Source organism: Pinus tabuliformis, chromosome 8, assembly GCF_031772625.1.
Source record: "Pinus tabuliformis cultivar Carrire ecotype Pingquan chromosome 8, CPIR1, whole genome shotgun sequence".
NCBI classification, from domain to species: Eukaryota; Viridiplantae; Streptophyta; class Pinopsida; order Pinales; family Pinaceae; genus Pinus; species Pinus tabuliformis.
In genome coordinates this window covers 672299176-672321402 of record NC_142294.1, presented here as the reverse complement: position 1 = coordinate 672321402, position 22227 = coordinate 672299176, and the positions used below count along the sequence as shown (strand labels likewise).

The window sequence follows — 22227 nt, the reverse complement described above, 5'->3', positions numbered from 1 at the left end:
GTCCTAAGCATCTTCTCGGAGCTGGTCCATGATACAGTGGAAATCTATATGGATGACTTTACTCCTTATGGGGCCAACTTCCAGGAAGCATTGTCAAATTTGGGAAAAGTCCTCACCAAATGCATTGAGATGAACCTGTCCCTCAGTCCCGAAAAATGTGAATTCCTGATGACTGAAGGGACCATGCTAGGCCACACCATCTCTAGCCAAGGATTACAGGTGGATCCTAACAAAATTGCTCTAATCAAGAAGGTTCCACCTCCACAAAAGGTAAGGGATGTTAGGAGTTTTTTGGGATTAGCGAGATACTACAGGAGATTCATTAAGGACTTCAGCAAGCTCGCCTCGCCATTGTTTGGCTTGTTGGCAAAAGATGTGGAGTTTAAGTGGACTGACGCTTGTCAGAAGAGTTTGAATGAGTTAAAGGACAAGTTGGTGTCAGCACCAATCTTGAGAGGTCCAAACTGGGCCCTACCTTTCCACATCCACACTGATGCCTCAAACAAAGCCATAGGGGCAGCTTTAGGACAAATTGAGGAAAAACTTCCATATGCCATTTACTTCGTTAGTAAGAACTTGTCCAAAGCTGAGCTGAATTACACTGTAACCGAGAAAGAGTTCTTAGCTGTAGTCCATGCACTAAACAAGTTCCTTCATTACATTACCGGATATCAAACATTTGTACATACTGACCATGCTGCTATTAGATATTTGATGAATAAACCAAATGTGAATGCTCGTATTATTAGATGGTTACTTTTATTGCAGCAGTTTGATCTAACCATTGTTGGTAAACCAGGAAAAGAAAATGTTGTTGCTGACTTCTTGTCTAGATTGGATTTGTCTGCAGATGAAGATGGGACGGTGGATGACCAGATGCCTGATGAGCATCTGTTTGCTATCTCAGTACTCTCCCCATGGTTTGCTGATATAGAAAACTACCTTGTTTCAGCTCAGTTTCCTCTGCACCTCTCTTCAAAAGAGAAGAGCAAAATCATCAGAAAGAGTGCCTCATTTACATGGATTGCGTGCAACCTGTTCAAGCTTGGCCCCGATCAGATCTTAAGGCGTTGTGTAAGGGAGGAGGAAGTCTTTGACATTCTCCTCACCTGTCATGATGGGCCTTGTGGAGGACATTTTGCAGCAAAGAGAACTGCCTTCAAGATCCTGCAGGCAGGCTACTATTGGCCCACACTTCATCAAGATGTCAGGAGATATGTTAGCCAGTGTGACCAATGCCAAAGAATGGGGAAACCGACCCAAAGGGATGAGATGCCTCTCCAACCTCAAGTGACTCTCGAGCCATTTGAGAAGTGGGGCATGGACTTTGTGGGCCCAATCAATCCCTCTTCGAGGCAGAGATCCTACATCATAGTGTGTACTGACTACTTGACAAAGTGGGCAGAGACTAAAGCAATCAAAGCAGCAACTGAAGAAAAGGTGGTCGAGTTCTTAAGAGAGAACATCTTCTACAAGTTTGGCTACCCAAGAGAGCTGGTGACTGATCAAGGGAGCCAGTTCACATCCAACTTGGTTGAAGATCTACTAGCTCATCACAAGATCAAGCATAGGACTTCCACCCCCTATCATCCTCAAGCAAATGGGCAGGTGGAAGTCACCAATAGAGCATTAGAAGGGATCTTGACCAAAGTAATGAGCAACAGCAGAAAAGATTGGGCAGATCGCCTAGTTGAGGCCACATGGGCTTACAACACCAGTTGGAAGACCACCACCGGCTTCACACCTTATGAGCTGGTCTATGGGAAGAAAGCTTTGTTGTCCATTGAGTTTGAGTATAACACTTTGAGGTTGGCAGCTCAACTGGACCTAGATCTCAGCCATGCACAGCAAGAAAGGTTATTGCAACTGAATGGATTGGATGAGCATCGCATGCAGGCCCTCCTTCACTCAGAAGTGGTTCAACTTCAGAGGAAGGTGTGGCATGACCAACATCTCCATGACAAGCAATTTCAGCCGGGAGATTGGGCCTTGTTGTATGACTCCAGATTCAAAGATTTCAAGGGGAAGTTGAGAACCAGATGGCTGGGACCTTATGTGGTGGAATAGTGCCATGACAATGGATCTGCCCTCATTCGAACCATTGATGAGGAATCCATTCCCATGCTTGTCAATGGGCACCGATTGAAGATCTATAGAAGACCTCTCTCAAGACAAGAGTTTATCAGCACTATGGAGAAATCTGTTTTGGTTATAGAGAAGGGTTCTGCCTCCACTTTGGGCATACCCTGAAGGATCTAAAACACAAAAAAAAAAAAAAAAGATCCTTGGGTGAAAACCTCTCTGAGGCGCCCAAGGCAGGCAGTAGGGGTGAAAACCTCATTGAGGCGCTCCTATTGTCTTTCGAAAAAGAAAAGAGAGAAAAATAAAGATCCTTGGGTGAAAACCTCTCTGAGGCGCCCAAGGCAGGCAGTAGGGGTGAAAACCTCATTGAGGCGCTCCTATTGTCTTTCTAAAAAAAAAAGAGGAAAAAAAGAAAAAAAAAGGAAAAAGCAATCAGCACCATAAAAGGTTTGCATGCAGATGTTCTATGGAGGAGAAGAAGCCTCTCCACTCCAAGCCAGGGGCCTTCATCATGCTAGCAAAGGATGTCATCAGCACCACCTCCAAGAACAGCAATGTTTTTTAAGGTATGTGCAATTATTATCATGCTTTGGATCTTCTACAGGAGGATACAGTTTTTCTACAGGAACAGACAGTCTTCCTACAGAAAGACGCGGATCTTCTACAGGAAAGTGCCAATTTTCTACAGGAAGCTCTGTGTTCTACAGGAAACTTCCTGTAGAAGGTTACGATGGCCGAAATGTGTTTCAAATGAAGATCTAGCGACTGAGGAGTGGATTGAATGCATGCATGCCAATGATGGCACCCCTGAACATTGCCATTATCGTCCTCCACCATCCTCGTCGCCATGCAACCAAGATCCCTGCAACAGCACAACAAAGTAATCAGTTCTCGTGAGAAAGCATCTGTCAAAGAAAAACTAGGCACCGAGAACCATACCACATCCACGTTGATCCATCAGAAGCGCTGGGATCGTGATCGAGAAGCCAGAACCGCCAGCATGCAGCATACACCCGAGGAGAAAGAACGGTGACAAGACCCCTCGCGGGGATCCTGTAACAGTTCAACCTGCTCAAGTGAAGACCGTTCACAGCACCGCCATCTGAGATCAAACACGGGCGCATGAATGCAGAACCATTCACTCCATCTCCAGCATCCTGTAACCACGAGCCTACAGGAATGTGCAGCCACAGGCGGCAGGTAGATCCATCGCTCAAAAAAAAAACTGGAAATCATGTGCAGCCGCGCGCAGGTAAGTGTTCTAATCCTTCTCTCCATCAAACTGCATGATTATTACTTCGATTTGTTTTGCATGGCATAAAGGTGAATGGTTGAGCGGCCTAAAGGCCAGTGATTGGCCACGTCGGTTAGTAAAGGGATAGTCAGAGGACGAGGTGGCAGCCACGACGAAAGAAACACGCAGCAAGCACGTGAAGATCAGTCCCGTCAACCGAGAAGTGAGTTTAACCGAAAAGGGCGGCAGCAGATCTGTGGGAATGAATGCGGCAAAAAACGAATGTGCAGGCGGATGATGGGTGACGTCACCCAATGGTCCGGCGGGGACAGCTCACCCCCGCGCCGATTCAAAATCTAATCGGCTCGATTAAGCGTGTATCTCCATCAACCTCACTTCAAAACTCGAGTAGATCCTCTGCTTACCTCTGCATATTGATACGCCGAGCTCTCGGCTACCTGAACGCTGGTAAAGCACCTCTCGACCGCCAGCCAACTAAAGCTCTTCCCGAAGCCTGCGCACTGCTCCTACAGGAACGCTGTCCTACAGGAAGCAGTTTCTACAGGAACGCGGCTCTACAGGAAGGTGAAGTCTTCATGTAAAAAAAGGTGGTAGAAAAGAGGTAACCCTGAAACTCCTTCCGCAATTGTTTTTTAAAGGTGGCAAGGCCTTTAGTCACAGTGTGGTCATAAAAAATTGGATTGCCGTGCCTATACCATCGCTCCTATAGGATAGCTGTATAATCAACTATGGTCTGAAAATTCATTGCATGTTCTGTCTTTAGACCGAATTTCCTGTGTATCCACCACCTCTGGTATAAACCACTGTGTTCATCATGCCTGGCGGGTTTATCAGGCGAGAGCCCACTAATTCAAATGCATTAAGGAGAAACCCGACAGTGGTTGAGCTCTTCACTAGAGCGCAATGGATGCCTTTCTGTGATAAACTACAGGGCTACGATGATGAAGTAGCCGAGGAATTTTTGCAGGCTCTACAGCCTAAATCACAGACATTGGCCACGGTAACCTTCAGAGGTATCAGCCTTGAACTCACCCCAGAGCATATCAGTCGGATTACAGAGCTGCCCATGGGTCTGCCGTGGGACAAAGAAGAGCGGAAGATGAGCCAGCAAGCAAAGAAGGAGTTCTTCCCACCGGAAGAGTCATTCACCGAAGACAAAAATGGAGTCAAAAGGGCAAGCCTGTTGCCGCCATGGAACGAAGTCAGTCTACAAATTATGAAATATATAACCTGTGAGGGTCGATATAGCATTGTATATGCGTATCACTTCAGGCTGCTTAACGAACTAAGACACCAGATTGACCTCCCTGCAGCACAGAGGTTGATCATTCCTTACTTTCTACTACAGTCCTTAATGGAGTGTTCCACCAAGCTCAAGGACGGAATTCCGGACCAGATAGCCCACCATGGGCTAGTCAAGCTCCTCGTGGAGGATGCTCTCCGCTCATATAAAGTCCCCCTCGCTTGGGAATCATTTAGGAACTTATCCAAAACGGGGAACATAAAAATGTTGCTTGAAGAAGCGGAATCCTCTAACGGAGAAGAAGAAGAGCCAGCAGCCGGGAGTAAGAAAGGAAAAAGCCAAAAAGTTCCGGCTCCAGCACAGAAAAGGGAATGAAAGAAGAAGGAAGAGGGCAAAGATGACAAAGTCAAAGAGGACACCCCCATCCTATCAGCAAGGGAACAGAGGTTGAAAAGCAGGGCAGTCAAAGCTGAGGTGGCCCCTGCCAGCCCAAGCACCTTGTCAGCTTCTGCAGTCAAAGCCAAACGCAAAAGCCACGAAACAAGGCAAGAGAAGGTGGTGAGAGTTGCATCTGCAGGAACGCAATCACAGGCTTCTACAGGAAGCCCGAAAACGCAAACTCAGGCTTCTACAGGAAACCCGAAAACACAGACAAAGGTTTCTACAGGAAACTCGAAGATCAGTAAGGAGCAGGCTTCTACAGGAAGCCCAAGAGCAACGACCAAGGCTTCTACAGGAAGCCCGAAAATTGTTGGAAAACAGGCTTCTACAGGAGGCCCAAAGACGGAGACAAAGGCTTCTACAGGAAGCCCGACAGTACAACCATAGGCTTCTACAGGAAGCCCGAAGACAGAGACAGGGGCTCCTACAAGAATCACAGGGCTGGAAAGAGGGGTTTCTACAAGAGGCCCGAAGGTCATTGCGAAACAGCCTCTTGTAGAAAGCCCGAAGACAAAGAAAGAATCTTCTACAGGAGGCCCGGAAGCGGGCAAAGCAGGGTCTTCCACAGGAAGCCTGAAATCAAAAAAGGAGGGACCCTCTACAAGGAGCTCCGAGGGAGCAAAACACAAGAAAGAGAAGGCTAACATCCTCGATAAGGAGGCAGCAGCGGCACTGGCTGCCCTCAGCACACCTCCAAAACCGAAAGAGAAAAGGGAGAGGGAGATCCCTCTGCCACCTGAAGCCAGGAGAAGCAAGAGGATGTCCCCGAGCAAACCACAGCCTTCACCCAGTGGCCATACCACTTCAGGGGACGTACCTACTTCACCCAGTGCAAGAACCCCCTCTAAACCATCAGCTACCCGCGAAAAGAGGAGCCCAAAAATAACTTCCTGGACACGAAAGATAGGCCAGTCGCCTTCTGAAGCCCGACTCAAAGAAATAGAAAAAGGGAAGGAAGCATCACCCTCATCACCATCAGGGGCAGAAAAGGCAGGGCCATCAAAAGCAGAAAAGAAACAGCCTGTTCCGGTCCCGAGTCCTCGGCCAAGGACGAGGAGTAGGGGCAAGGTTACTCAAGGATGAGCAAATGGTTCAGCTGGGGGGTGATGATGAGCCCCAATTTTGGTACAATTTGGGCTCATTTTTGGCCTATTTTGCTTGCTCAAACCATTCATTTTTATTGTTTATGCATACACTTCTTAGTTTATTCATGTTGTTTGTAGGAGAAAGGATAGGCACTTTATCTACGTAGCTAATGCATTGTGATTCCAGGTTTTGGCATTAAAAGGGAGCAAAAGACAACGAAAAGGTGGCAAGGAGACAACGAGTTGGCATTGCTGACGTAAGGAGAGGTTGTCCACGGTCTTAGGGGACATTCCTCGTGATCCTCACCAAGAACTCCGAGCCCCACTCCATCTTCCCTCCGAGCTTAATACACGGCCAGCTGTTCTACAGGAACAGCAGTTCAAAACTGCTCTACAGGAAACAGCATTTATGATCATCCTATAGGATCAGCAGTTAAACTATAGATTGAACAGCCGAGCTCCTAGAATCATGGATACATGTTGGAGCATCATTTTGTATAAGTATAGAGGCCTTAGACTTGGTTAGGTTGTTGAAACTCTCGTATTACTATTGTAATTTTGGAGCACAGCTCAAGTTTCGTTCTCTTTTGTAAGCCAATTTGGCATGTTATCAGATTATGAATAAAGAAGGCCACTTTTGAGTTAGTTCTGAGTTTTCTCAAGGAGCTATAGCTCTCAGGTTAGGGCCCAACCTGAGAGCCATAGACCTCCTCAGTGTTGTAATGCATTTACCATTAGTTCCAGCACTTGAGTTTGTTTAGTTTCCTATGCAATTCGGATTTCCAGCTTGTTAGTTTCATTGTTTTCATTAGCATAGATAGGACTGGTATGATGCTTTGCTTTCAGTATTCAAGTTTGATAGGTTGGTAGAATAAATCTCTTGGAGCTCCAACAAAAACAGGTTGTAAAGGTTCACTGCCATCTCACTGTTTGGGATTGGGGTGTAGACCATGATCAGCCACCAAAAAGAACAGCAGTCGTTTCATCTCCACGCAAGCTGCCACATGAACGTTTGTATTGTAGATCCATTCATACATTCTCGACATTGATCCATACTGCACTCTCACGCATTAGTTTCATTTCTTGTTTTCCATTTCGGATTTATAGGTTTCATCGCATAATAGGTTAATGAATTTCTTGTTTTGATGCACAGGTCATTTGTTTCATTTACACTGCTCTTTCTCAAGCCACTTCCTTCGTCGTTTTCTCCATCCACCTGCAAGTTCTATTCACCTTCTATCTCACTCACTTGCCCTCCAACTCTCTCATTTCACGTACAGCTCCATCTCCTGCACTCTCGTTGATTCCACCTTTCCAAAACATCAACCAATTGCATGCACCCTTCCTTCGTCTGACTTTCCATTTCCTGAGACATCATCAGGTCCATCTCCATCTCCCTTAGCCTCCCACACCATTCCATTTCTCCTCCATCACTCCAACCACTCACAGTAGGACATCCTGTAGCCATTTGTAGACATCCTGTAGAAAACAGAGTATCCTGTAGGATCCCCTGCAGCCTTCCTGTAGGAGGCCACTCACTTCGTTGCCGAGCTTCTGAATGTGAGGGACCTCTGTGGATGGGTGCTAAGGATCCCTAGGGACCTTTCCTAGCCTCCCCAACCTGTCCCACACTTTCCTTCCTTCTACATCCCACCTGCACAATCAAACCCTAATTAGGCCAAGTTCACACTCATTCCACACACCTAAAGGAAAAACACAAAAACACATTTCTCATGATGCAAGTAGCTTAGACCCATGCATTTACACTTGTTAGAGGTAATGACAGCATTCATAAGAGTTGCATCCACATTCTTTGCATTATAGAGGATAGACTAGTTAAATTAGGGTTTCATAGATTTACATGCTTTAAATTGCTTTTGATTCAGTTTGTCAAGTAGAGTAGCCTTCCTTTGAGTTAGCTTTCGTCCATCATTGATAAAGCTTCTTCTGTGAGCCTATAGAAGTTGGCTTAAGCCCTAGCGGACTTGTGCCAGCTGACCAAGTGACAGCTGCGACAAGGGCTAGTACTTGTGCATACAGCACCGTCGCTTCCAAGTTTGTACGAACTACCGGGTTGATAAAATTAAGAGACAGGAAGCCCCAGGAGTTGTAGCATTATTGCTACAATACTGGAGCTCACCAGAATCCATGAAAATTATTTCCCAACGATGGGTTGATATAGGTAAGGGATGGCATGTCTCCTATTTCCTATTATTGAGCTTACTAGTATGACAAAATATACATCTTGTAATTAATTTTGCTACATCATCTTGAATTCTAGGCTAGTACACATACATCTATAAGCTGGGAATTGTGTTCCGAACAAAAAAAATCCATACCACATTGGAGGTGTGAGCCTCTTTGATTAGTTATAGTCACTAAACTTTAGGAACAAAAAAAATATCCAACTTGTAGAGTAACATATTTTGGAGATCACAATCAACTATGTTTTCACCATCATCTACATGACTATAGCCTTAAAGATGTTTAAATACCTTCTTAATTTCCTTGTTCTCTATATATGCCATAATTTGTACGAATCATGGACCAAATAATCCATGTGCATCGAAGTTATCAAAGCTCTAATTTTTTATTTGGGTGGCCTTGAAGCCATGCCAACCAACCTGTTTGTATTTCCCCCTCCTTGTAATTGATGGTTAAATAAAAATGTTGTAAGGTGTCCATATCCTATTAGTTTTTACTATATTGTACCTTATTCTGGGCATGTAAGTACTATAAAAATTAGATATCTATGTGGATGTTCGTCTCCTTTCCCATTGGATAGTGTTGCCATCTTTTGCTAACTTGTACCCAAGCATGGAGATCCTTGTCATAGTTAGGGTAGTTAAGGACAATCCTATGAAATGCTTCAAATTGATAGCATACATGCCTTCCTCCCTGCATGATCACCACTCCCATGGCATAACCACTCACATCAATCTCTATTTAGAAAGGCTAAGACAAGTTCAGTAGCATTAGAAATGGTGTTATGATAGTTTTCTTTTTCAAATATCCAAAGTTAGTTTGCTAGCCCTTTGCCATTGGAAGGTTTTGCAACTCATTATTATGGCATGGAGTCGTGTAGATACTAATTAAAATTAAGCTTTTAATTTCCTCAAGTATTGTGCAATCCCAACAAAATTCCTGACCTTGGAGATATTTATAAGGACTAGCCACTTCATGATGTCCTTCATCCTTGTAGAATCCATTTTAATATCACCTCCAATGATGAAATGTCATAAATACACAAAATAATGCTAAGAAAACTCACTTTCACTAATATTTTCCAGTATATGGTTATTTTTTATAGTATCTAACACCTTCTGGTTATTTTTTATAGTATCTAACACCTTCATGAAGTGCGAAATGTGTTCGTCATAGGTATAAACCTAAAAAAGCATATCATCGAAATAAATAATAACAAATAAATGTAGATAAAGGTGTAGTACATTATTCATTACTCTAATGAACATAGTTGCTTCAATACATAGACCAAATTGCATAACTAACTGCACTCCTAGATAGAAAGGGGTCTTAAGACATTCTTTTAAGACAAAATAATTATTTTTGTCTTAAATCGTTATATTTATATTTTAATTATTTTAGAATAAAATCTAAAATCATTTTAACTATCTTTATAACAAATTTAAGTCAAAAGAACTCTATGCGGACAACTACCTTCTTTTGAAAAGGGACACGTATGTGCTTAATTTTAGTTCCCATGAAGTCTGCTATATGCGCTAATGGCCAAGATCAAGCCACGGTTCTGAGGTCTGGTGTGCTTGTTAAGAAGAAATTCGTTTCTCCCCCATCATGATTTAGAGGATGGTTTGAGGTTCGTATCTTCTATTCCCCAAAGCCAATTTTTTGGTATTGGGGTAAACGAATGCCAGTAAGTCTGATCGAGCAAGACGGCTTCAAATTCGATGATATGAATCTGAGCATGATTAGGGTCTAAGAGATGAATGTCTGAAGTTATCAGTAGGCTTTCGTATCGACATGTGAATTGTTTGAATGGGAGTGCAAATTGCCAAATCATTACTTCTACATCATCTATTAAAGCAACGAGTAAGAAGTAGCTATCTTCGCCACATATCTATAGCAAGTAATGCCTCGGACAAGACAATAAGATCCTCCTCTCTCTAGCTTTGTTATCTCTGTTTTCAAATGGGGTTTAGGGTTTTAGTGGAGGCTCTAGGAATGGTGTCTCATTGATTATTTACTGTGATTATACATAAGCAACAATAAATGTAAATATGAAAGCCTGACCACTAGCCGATAGGGAGCTGTACACAACAATAATATATATTGTTCAGGATGCATCTAAGGTCAGAAAACTGAAGAAACATGAGCATGAAAGTGAATTCACTGGCTACTGCTATAATTATTTATATATTTATTTATTTGAGGATAAGTAATGAATTTGCGTTTGCTAGGTTAGTTTCAGGACATTGCACGGGCGGTTAACAGACATTGCTCTAATCGTAGTGGACACATAGCCTCTGGATATTGTTCTCCATCTGCCAACCTTGACAAAAAAATAAGGTCAAAAAATTGAACTCTAAACATTATAGATAGACATAATGTTGTGGTTATATTGTTAATATTAAATTGGGAATTTGTGTTTCTCTCATTTAGTCAAAAAGTAATAATGTATGTATTTGTTCCATCAAAACAATAATTGGGACATTTGTGAGAGTGGTGATTGGTCTTGTGGTTTCCTAGGTTGTGATATTCACAAATACAGGGAACATAATTGACTCCCAAATAAGCAATATCAAGGTATTTAGTAATCAGGAGGGATTCATATGGAAATTTGGTTTTTCCGGATATCTGTTTGTATTTTCGATTTTTAAAAAAAGAAGAAAGGTTGCATTGAAATGCATGGACTTTTTTTAATATAATTTTTAGTTATAATGGGTATTTTATTCTACTAATATTCCTCTATTATTTGTATCTGGCATCATCCCTACATTATAGTATCCCATTTCTCTACCTTGGTCTCACCCAAACTTTATGTAACTCAAACCTTCTCAGAGTCTCTTTCTTGCTTGCTCTAATATGGCATCTTGGACCTTGATTTATAGCATCCAAAATGGGTGAAGTGAACTAGTGAAAATGGAATCTTGGTGGATGGCCTATCCCTCTATCTCCATTGGAAAATTGAATAATTACGAAAGTAATTTTCATTTGGTTTTGTAGATTTTCATTGAAAAGTTGCACATGTGAGGATGAGGATATCATAACATAAGATAATGGAATATGCCCTGCATTGGGTTTAGGGTTGATGGTGTTAAGAAATTAGCCTAGAAATTTAGCAAGACTTAGCCCCCAAGTCTCTAATTGTTGGTTTTCTATTGAGTTTTTACATTTATCTAAACTAGTTGTGTATAATTTTTTTTTATGTTCCAACATGATATGTGTTTGTTCACTATTCTCAATAGTATTTTCTTTTATCAATGTTTGAAAGAACAAAATCTGGAATAATGAGTGATTTTCATTTTAGATGGAAATAATTGGAAATCTTTATTCATCGTGTGGTAAAATAGTAAAATGTCATTTTTAGGGTAATTGATGATTATTTGAAATTAGGGATTTTCCATGCCTATTATTGGAGATAGGTAATATCTTGTTTCTAGTGGCTATTTTTGGTTGTGAGAGCATTATCATAAATAATTCAAAATTTGGTGGTATCACAGTGTTTTTGAAACACTCTCTTCAATTTTTCTATATTACCTTGGTTATGGATTAAATAAAGAATACAAGCATTTGTTTGGAAACATACTAGGAGAGATTTCAAAAGTTGCACCACTAGTGGCTATAAATCAGGAGTTATTTTAAATTCCTAATCCTTTCCTCTGAATATATATATATATATATATATGACCTCTTAATAAGTGGAAAATCTATAAATATGAACATAAGTTTTCTCACAACATAAAGGAGATATAAGATTCTAGAACAATTGGAGAGTCAATTGAATAAGGAGATAAGCCTTCTCGCAACACATAGTAGATATAATATTTTAAAATAGTTGGAGGGTAATCTCACAAAGCATAAATGACATTCCACTGATAGTCCTGCGTAGTGTTTTTTTTCTACAAAATCATTGAGATTTGGCACCTTTGGCACCTTAATTTTATTTTGTTCATGCATAAAAGATTCGGGTTTTAGATGGATCTCTATCAATGCACTGTTAATACATAATAGAAATGACAATGAGAATAGAAAAAGGAAACGCATCTTATGATCACGGGTAAAGTTTTTGGATTCAAAAGTTGGTTGTGACTTGATAAATAAATTCTATTTATTAGCATAATTCGTAAAAAAAATTATAAAATATAGATCTATGAGACTTCATATTTTCCTCTTTGTCTAATAAACAAGTGGCTTACAAAATCCTAAAAACCAATTGCAATAGTGGAAAAAATTAGACCATAAATATTATTATCAAACAGTGAAATACATAATTATGGAATAGATATTATATGGGTGAAATAGAAACGTTGGATCTAACCTATTCACAATGCATAAGTACCAATCAATAATTGCATAGCGAACATTCCATACAGTTTTGTCTGGACTTATTATAGAATTGCTGACACAAAGTCCATGGTTATTCATGAAGTTCAATCCTTTTTATAACTTGAATAATCAAGTTGTGGAATGAAAAATATTGATGAGCCCCTGACACGGTTTTCCCTTTTCTCTAAACTATAGCTTAAGCCAACAATTATGGGGTAAGTTATGTTCATTCTCTCTCTGATGGTCAGATTGGAAATTCATGAAACTTAAATAAGGAGAGAGGACCTACAATCATGTATACATTTGCAAGGTTTTTTCTGTGTAATTCTCATGTTTATATTACTGAATCAAAAGGATTCATATTTTTTTCCTATGTACTATTGGTCTGACCAATAACACAAGTTTAGATTCTTATATGACTGATGTTTTTCCTAACTAACGTTTCCAACAAAAAAAAAAGGAGGTCTTAGACTGAAATATTGTGAATATCATTACAAAAATGATGGCCCTACTCACGAGGGCCATGTAAACTGGACAAAATTTTTCCATCTTCTCCACAGCTAAGGTGATGCATTAAAGAGAACAACAGTATGGCAAAAATAAAAAGTGTTGACCAACCATCTCCCACTAAGGATCGTTACTGACCCAACGTTTTGTTCACCCGCCAACTATCGTTGATGATCTGGACCATTGTAGAACTGTCATGGACCACCGTGTAGAGGTTTCAGACCATATTGATTCCCCAAATCTTTGAGGTTGATTTCACTACAGAGAGGATCCCTATCAATGAATCCACATCACACTTAAAGATGGGATTTTTTGAATTTCCATATAGCATCAACTAGACTCCCATGAGAAACTAATTGAGAGTCGAGACCCGGTTGTGGTTAATTATATATTCCAAAAAGGGGTTCCATTTTATGCGTAGAGATGACATGTCTTACAGGTCCAGATAACAGTAAACTGACCCCAGATAACACGAAACTGACCCCATGCAAAGACCAATTGAATAAAATTGAAGCCAATTATTACTTACTGCAATCCACGACGACTCATGAGCCTTATATAAACTCTTATATACCAGAGAAGGGAACTTGATGGTCGAGGCTCTGCATGAAATCTTGCACATGCAGAACCTCCCCGAATTGCTCCAATTGAGCTCTGCCACCCCTCTCTAAATGCATCAGCTCTTACCGAATTTCTCAACATATAGAGAATTAAGGAAATAGAGAAATTAGACCGAGACTTGCCTCTTTGTATCTAAATCCTGTGAACGATAAGAAAGCAGAGGAGATTTTGGGAAGTTTGGATAAATATAGTGAGCCAAAGGGGCCATTGAAGGTTTTGAAACCATCCTGCTAGCACTGGAGGTCGGGGATGGCTGAGAGTCCAACCAATTGTGACACAACCATTCCACCTTTGAGACCACCCAAAAATACTCAGGAACGAGCCAATTTCCGAAAGCGAAGAAAGAAGCAACATCAAAGGAATTTTTTCTCCGCATTGATACCGCCATACACATTGTTTGCCGACACGACTGGGCTCCAATGGAGGTAGCAGGGGATGTAAATAGACATGACAGAGGGTGACAACTTGCCATGACACCACACTTATGCTGGATAGTATAAAACCACTATAAGTTATCATGAGAAATTAGTATGATCCCATAGGGCGATTGAACTGTGAAGTACGATGACCAAGATTGCACTGGTGTTAGCATGATTTCCTGGTTACTCTGAGCATACCAGAAGGTTAACTACGTGGCTAGATGGCTGCATATATCCTTTGGCCTTGAATGCTTCCTGAAATCTGTAAATGTTGGGAACCCACAATGGGGGAGTAGATATTTGCAAGGTTGCATGAGATCACCACCTATAATTTTATGCATGGATAGAAACCAACAATGCCACACTTGTCTTACTTTTTCCTGTTTATTTTGGGGAAAATTGTCTAGGTTTTTTATTGGGTTGGGTATAAACTCTTGGGACATGTCATTTGAGATCACATAAATGCTTCACTATTTATTAGTAACATGGTTTGCATGTTGCAAAACATTGTGGGTTTCGTTGAATGTTAAGGACATTGGAAAGAAGATAACAAATAAATCTATCCAGTATAAATGAAGCACTCTGAATATCACATGACTTCAATGTTGCCATAAACCTCTTTTTCTTTTAAAGTAACATCATTCCTTATTGAAATATCAAGTAAATGATGTTTTCCATTCATCTAAATAATCTATATTCAAAGTGATGGTTGCTTTGCAACAAAACATAGCCTTACAGTTCAAGATATTATCAATAGTGTTACAAATATGAATCTATGATAATTCCTTTAAATGGGTTTTGCAATAGTTATTTAAGTTTGCAGCTTGCGAGAGTATTCCATGGGGCATGTGAATGGCGTTAAAGGGAACAAAGGCAATGGAGAAGGTCAACTACTATAAGAAAATATATACTTTTCTAAAGAAATACCCACAGGTGTTGGTCTGCATTATAGATAATGTGGGATCCAAGTAGTTGAAAACTAAAATATGTGATTTGGTAGAAAAATACTCATAGGTGTTGGTCCGCATTGTATACAATGGGGGATCAAAGAAAGTGCGGAACATTCATCCTAGTTTGAGGCCGGATTCAGTCAATCTTATTGGGAAAATACCATGGTGAAGAGATCCATTTATCTCTATGCAAAGATGTCTTAGAACATTGCTTATCATAACTTCATTCCTTTGTTGGTGGGTGTTAAACACACACATGGCAGAGACAAAATAGGAAAGATAAACATGAGATTGTTGTTCTTATTCACAATGATACATATTTATAATACATAGGAGTGACCCTTGGTTTCATATTCCAAGTGGTCGCTTGGACTCCTTTTCGCTATTCAGCGTCCACACCAACCCTTAGAGGATTAGGTGTCCAACATTGCCCCCCTTAATCCGAAGGGTTATGTATGAGTCCAAAAAGAGAGCTGTAATACAAAATGAGCAAAAAGGCATCGCAACACTAGGTTGAATGTGCTCTCTGAAATGTTGGTATAAAGGGCAGTGGTTTAAGGATGACCACCAACACTGGAATGCTTAGTGCAGTTCCCGGAACTCTTCCAAGTCTGGCATGAAGCTTAGGTCTTCTACTAGAGGAAGTGCTTCTGATGTTTTGAAGAGGGAAACCTCAACCATGAAAGGGAGGTCTCACCTCACATAAAAGGGAGAACCTCAACCTGAAAAGGAAGGTCTCAACCTGTGATGGTTTAAGGATGGTCAACAACTCTGGAATGCTTAATGCAATTCCTGGAACTCTTCCAAAACTGGCAAGAAGCTGAAGTCTTCTGCTAGAGGAAGTGTCCCCAATTCTTTGAAGAGGTATCACCGACTGAAGGCATGCTCAGGGGCATATTTTTCTCTGGCTACAACTCTGAATCTGGTATGGCAGGTTGTGGCTCAGGCTCAGTTGATGTGGCTTTGAAGGTTGTAGATGACCATCATTTCCCCCCCTGTTAGATACAAGGCAAGAAGATGAAGAGAACTCAACTGCAAGACTTTTCAATATTCGAGAACAAATCCTATTGTATGAGAGAAATATCTTCTTGGCTATTGAAGCCCATTGCCAAGAAGCAATCCATCCCAAATGAATCATTGTTCTTGCGGGATGTTTGTTTTTGAAGCATCTGTTTGAAGAATGACTGGTTTTATGACAATGCTTACATGGATGAAGATCAAAACAGTGATCTTTCATATGGCCAACTTGGTCACAGTGTTGTCATTTCACAATCTCTTGTTGTTGCTGTGGAAGAGGAGCAGAAGCTGAAGGTGAACTGTCATGAAGAAATCCAGCACTATGAAATTGAATGGGCTTTGAGTAATCTGGAATATGAAGGGACACGTCCTTGTCATATCCGAGACCAGTTCTGTGCTTGTTGTGGACAAGCTCTTCCCAAGGTCTGATGATGGGCTTAGGAAGTGCAAACTGAATTTCTACATCTACATGTACAACTGCTACTTCATTGGGTACTAAATTTGAATGAATTGTAATATTATTGACGTGCTGCTTATGGGTTGTTGTCTCAATGTTTTGAACAGAAATAGGTTCGGAATGACGATTCCATTGTTGTAATTCTACTTGTTGTAGCTGAGATTCAAGCAACAAAAAGTCAATTTTCTCTTGTGCATTTTGTAGACAGACCTGAATGTCCATGAGAGAAACTTTGTTGAGTTTTAATGTATCATGAGTAGTAGACAATATCAAAGTTTTGAGGAACTCTAATACTTCATTGATTCTAGCCATTTTCTCCAATGTCAAACTTACACTTTAAAATTTGTTCACAACTATGAACCAATGTCACTGCAAGGTACTCTCAAAATTTGTTCTCACAGAAAACTACAACAATCAAGTGATATTCTTCCTTGAGGAATGAACCAAAAGCAAGATTTTAACTCTACAATTATTCTCCAAATCCACACACAACGATGGTTGGTTGCATTCATATACAAGGAAAATTATATTGTGCATTCCCAAACGATGAGACTCAAAACAGGAAATAGGTTATTATCAAATTTGGTTACATAGACCTCGGTCCAACATCATGGTGAGGATAAAAATCTTGTGCAAAAATCGTTACAGCCCTACTTTCTCCTCAGGGCATATTGTGGCATTCAAGTAGTTGAATATTATAAAATAAACAGTTTCTCGTAGCTTTTCAACTTCTCATGGCATTGACTTGCTCCATATGACTAATGGAATGGCAAGGGTGTAATGCATTCAGGAATTGAACTCATTGCAGATGAAGTCAGATGCTTTGCCATCAAACATATGAATAGAGTGACCTTGCTGGAATCTTTCAAGCTCTGTTTAGGAATAATTAGTTGTGGCAGCAATCATTGTTAAGCTACAAGTGACCCTTATGTGAAAATGAAGACTTGGGTTGGCCTAGAAATGAACAAGTGCAGCTATAGTCTGGTTAACCTCTAGCGTGGGCTAGCTCAATCTTGTATTGTGCTCCTTTCAATGAATGTCCAGGAGAGGCTCTCAGTTTTGCCTTACAAGCACAACAAGGAGGATACATATGTGTACGTTCAGCTGACAATTTCCATACAGAACTCGTGCCCAAACGATAAATCTGCCCACAGTTGATATATCCTTTTAGTAGTGAATCTTGGCTTCCTGAAGTGGCCTCTGACAGATGCAACAAGATTCGTCTTTTTCCATAACTCTGAATGTGAACCGTTTGATGTTAAAATCAGTTTCAAATTGAGGATGTTTGGCCAAAAAGAAGAATTACTTGCAACAATGCGCCTTCCAATTTCAAATCGGCCCTCTCATAAACTGAATAATTTGGCATGAACCTTGGTAGTTATTTAATGGGCAACTTCAGCCACTAGAATTTTCTCCTGGATATATAATTTGTGGAGAGACCTCATCTCAGAAATTGACTCAGAAATACATTAGCGGCACTAATAAATGCTTTGAATCCAGCATAAAAATATGACCCATGACCTATATTCTGTCCAATAATAAGGAGCTCAGGGTCCCCACTACTAAAACTTCAACGCAGATGAAATAAGTCCCGACTTCGACCAACAAGAGTAATATGGTCTCAATAGGCCCAAAACGTCCTCCAATGAGACATAGAAATAAATACACATAGGGAATAGTAGAACTAGCTCTCTTGTCCAACAAGAAAAGGTTCACGGTCTATCTGTGACTGATAGTAACTTCCAGCAATAGGCTACGCTCAACCCACCAAGAAAATACGTGGTCCTAATGAAATACATTGTCCAACAATGCACAAAGAGAGTGGCCCTCACCCAGCAAAGAAACACAACCTCAAGAGGGAATTCAATGCACAAGGGTTCTGCAAACACAGAAGGACATCTGCCTCCACGAAAATCTGGCGAAGCAACCAGTAGCTCTGCTGAAGTCCCTACCAAAAAGGTGAAGACAACCCACAGCAAGAGCAATGAAAGGTCCAAAAAGAGACAACAATGGCGGGTAGACCATGGATTGGTTATTTCCAAGTCAATTGCAAGATTTGCAAAACCTGACCAGAAGGCTGAGATTCAACCGAAGTGGGCAAACCATTCAATGGCTATTGAGCTTGGCCACCAATGATTTTTTTTATTTTTATTTTTAAATGTCAGCTATTTGGGGTTCCAGTTTAATGGCGCAGACACTATAAATTGGTTATTACAGAGAAACAACTGAGTGAAATGACTGAGCACATTCAGAATGGGAGGATAGAAATGTCACCAATAACGTTGAGTGAAGGAGTGTTTCTCTGCGCAATAATGGAATAGGAGAATATATGGACCAAAAGGTCAGAACTAATCGATAGTGTGGCAGAGAAGGCACAGATATGTTATGCAAAGGATTGTTAGACCTGGGGTATATTAGAAAACACCTATATTAAAGTGGCGCAACTCTTTCAACATAGAGCTCAAGAGCAGAATTTCAGGGAATTAAGTGTAGACTACAGAGTTTTTGTAAAGGAAATGCTTCTGACACAGAGTAGAAATGGAAAAACTGGCATGCACAGAGAGGCCAGAAAACCTGTGGCTCAAACATTAGCAGGACAGGAAATCACCTGCTCTAATACCATGTTAAACACACACATGGCAGAGACAAAATAGGAAAGATAAACATGAGATTGTTTTTCTTATTCACAATGATACATATTTATAATAAATAGGAGTGACCCTTGGTTTCATATTCCAAGTGGTCCCTTGGACTCCTTTTGGTTGTTCAACTTCCACACCAACCCTTAGAGGATTAGGTGTCCAACAGTGGGAAATGTTGGTCTTCTTTTCACAAAGGGTGACCTCAAGAAGGTGTGGGAGGGGTATCAAAGTAAAAGGTTGGAGCTCTATCTAATGTTAATCTAGTTGCACCAGTTGATGTGGTGCTACCCCCTAGAAACATTGATTTGGATCCATCTTAGACATATTTCTTCTTAGTGTTAAATATTCCGACAAATATTAACAAACGTAATATTGAAATTATAACACCTATGGAGCTTATTAAGAAGGGAGACAAGGTCAGTTTTTCCGAGATATATTTTCTTGTGAAACTTCGCATTCAACCATTTTACTATGGATTGATTGGGCAGTCTATATGTGACAATGGATCAACATTTTATCCTTAAGATTTTGATCTCACAAAGCATGATTTGATAGAGAAATTTTTTGTTGGTATTTCTATCGTAAAATCTCTTTCTCTAGCCATGAGTTATTTTAAAATTCCAGTTGTTCCACATTCTATCCTTTCTTTTCCTGTTAATGTTGGTCTTCACTGCCCTTGTCTTCCCATTGATATTGTGAATGCATGCACCTTATTTTCATTCCATTTTTCTTTCTCCACATCTGAACGATAATCTTTGACCATAGAACTTGAGTTTGATAATTGAACAAGATCCTCGTCTAATCCCTTAGCCTTCTTTAAGGAACTTAATTTATTCAACTGTAGATAGTTTTTCCCAAACATCTCCATCAAAACATCTTCAAAGGTAACTAGTAGATAGTTATGGCCTAGAAGCAAAGTATCATATGGATGAAGAAACTTCAAATTCTTGTGAGCACCATCATCAGATTCACCATTACCTGGATTTTTTTAGGATCACAACAGCATAGTTTCTATGATTGAAAACCATGACCTTATTGGGACTAACTGGCTAATAAATATTCTCAATCTTGTGCCGTGGGTGTTCAACAATAAGACATGTTGCTTCTATCTATTCCACATGATATCATCAATGGTTAAAATAATGTTCTAACAGTCAATCATTCCACATGATATCATCAATGGTTAAACGAAAGTTCTGACAGTCGAGATTGAACATGATTATTCTTTTCCAATAGCCGCGAAAGTGGATTATTCGAAGGGTCTAACCATGTTTGCAGTTGTTGCTACCCCAATTTCTCTTGTTACAGAAGCTTCACCTGCTGCGACTGCTCCAAAGGAAGAGGAAAAGAAACCTAAGACAAAGGAAGAGTCTCAATAGGATATGGGTTTTAGTCTTTTTGACTAGAAATGATATGGGTTTCACAAAACAAATCATTAGAATTGATAATTTTAAGAAAATCACTACTATTCCTTTTTGTTGCAGTGTTAGTCCATCAAGAATTATACTACAATAATTTTTTAAGGTAAGTGTATGTGTATAGTCTGAGATTATGTAGTTGAAGGTACTATTATAATGGGTTACTTTTACGAGTTATTTTTGAGGTATCAAAAGTGTTATTTGTTTTATCATTGAAATTTTGTATTAAATAGTTAAGCTATTTATGCTTAGCTCTATATCTTATAAGTCAAATGGTCTATTTATAATAATAAATCTCTTATATATTCTATGGAAGTGTGCCTTTATGGATGGTCAAACAAAATAACCACTCAACTCAGTTCGATGTTTCCTTCCTCCCTCTTTAGGGTTGTGTCAATTCTACTTTACTCTGTAATGAATGGGTCTAAAATAAAATAGCAGGTTCTTGAAATGGAGAAGTATGCTAAAACATTTATGCAGCAGGAGAATATCATTTCATCACAAGAGTAAGTTCGTTTCCTTTCCTCTTGATAGCATGTGCCAATATCTAATTGGAGCAGTATAGTTCCATTTCGACAAAGAAAACAAATACATTTTTACATCTAGTTAGTACACTATCGTTTTCGTTAAATTTAAAAGGTTAACTTTGCGTTTATTCTGACTTTAAAAGTAAATGTGTTTTTGTGTTTATTGAGTTGTCTAAAGATATATCATGTCTAGTCGCACACAATGAGAATATAGTACCTGAGGAAAAACGAATATATGAAACTAGACAAGGAAGAAGTTGTGAAGGAAATTTCCAATGTATTATAGATGTTTTAAGATAAAAAATTAGAAGTGAGTTTGTATATGTCTTTCTATTGGATTTTATAGGCAAGTTCATATGATGTAAAAACTATGTTTCTCTATGTTTAGGTTGACTATTGATTGGGTTGAAAGATGATTTGTATTGTTAGGTTTTGTTGTAACATGTTTTATTTTTGATAAGTTAGTTGTTATTTTATAAAATAGGGTATAAAAAAAATAAAGAAAAAATGAAGAAATATTGAAAACATAGAAAATAAAAAGATGAAATAGAAACCCATCAAAAGATAGTCAAAAGATTTGAATAAATGTGCTTGTTTAAATGAACTTCATGAATAAATTCCATTTTTAATAATAAAGGTCTATGTGCAACTTGTTTTTTATGCCACAACCTTTTCTTCTCATCTCAATGAAACTGTTTAATCTTGATCAGACCATTTACAATTTTTTTATAAACTAGAGAATAAATTCAACCAAACAGTTTAATCTTGGTTGAAAATTAAAAATTAGGTTTTCTTCTTATCTCAATCAAACTGTATAATCTTGATGGGACCATTTAAATTTTTGTTATAGACTAGAGAATAAATTTAACCAAACAGTTTAATCTTGGTTGAAAATTAGAAATTAGGTTGGATCGGGGCAAATAAAAGGCCTAATATGATTAAAAAATTGGCCTAAAGTCATATAGATTATGTTAGATTAGTTAAATAGTTTAAAAGGGTAGCTAGTCTAAATGCGCCCTTAGTTAGATTAATTTTCAT

General features: G+C 39.5%; 2 pseudogenes; both read left to right on the top strand.

Annotated features, from left to right (window-relative positions):
• The first annotated feature begins 10120 nt into the window (after positions 1 to 10120).
• On the top strand, positions 10121 to 11335 carry LOC149237362 (13 kDa ribonucleoprotein-associated protein-like; annotated as a pseudogene).
• Positions 11336 to 15165: 3830 nt separating this feature from the next.
• LOC149237361 (large ribosomal subunit protein uL10-like) lies at positions 15166 to 20650 on the top strand (annotated as a pseudogene).
• Positions 20651 to 22227: the final 1577 nt, after the last annotated feature.